General features: G+C 36.2%; 1 long non-coding RNA gene across 1 annotated transcript in view; it reads right to left on the bottom strand.

Moving 5' to 3' along the window:
* The window catches only part of LOC113339195, a 640-nt gene extending 253 nt beyond the window's left edge, over nucleotides 1-387 (bottom strand). Inside the window, exons 1-2 of the long non-coding RNA XR_003354987.1 lie at nucleotides 341-387; nucleotides 50-141 (exon numbers count right to left, since the gene is read on the bottom strand). This is a non-coding gene — a long non-coding RNA (uncharacterized LOC113339195). The remainder of the gene's footprint in view (nucleotides 1-49; nucleotides 142-340) is intronic.

Below are 387 nucleotides of genomic sequence, written 5' to 3'. Positions count from 1 at the left end.
AAATTAAATGAGTTTGGCATGTTTGGTTTGAACAAGTCAGGCATCTTACTTAGCTCGCTCTAGCGCCAGTTCTGCTTCGAAACGTTCTCTCCAAGCAACAAATGTCTGGACTGTCACTGCATCTCCATGTGGTATAATTACCTAAAAAAGAAATTGTCAAAGAAAAAAGTAAACTGTCAAAATGCAAGTTACCATAACCAACATGGTATTGTTGTACCAGAGCCCCACAAAATCACATTATTACCTAGACAAAAAACCGTTATACAAAAATAAATAATAACCAGAACACCTTCAGTGTACAAAACATATCATAAAGTAGTAACAAATTAAATTAGCGTACATCATCTTTAGTCGTCTCCACTACTTCCTCAACCACAACTTGACGGA

This window comes from Papaver somniferum, unplaced genomic scaffold (assembly GCF_003573695.1).
Source record: "Papaver somniferum cultivar HN1 unplaced genomic scaffold, ASM357369v1 unplaced-scaffold_19482, whole genome shotgun sequence".
NCBI classification, from domain to species: Eukaryota; Viridiplantae; Streptophyta; class Magnoliopsida; order Ranunculales; family Papaveraceae; genus Papaver; species Papaver somniferum.
The sequence above is the reverse complement of the archived record's forward strand: the minus strand, read 5'-3'. Positions and strand labels throughout refer to the sequence as shown.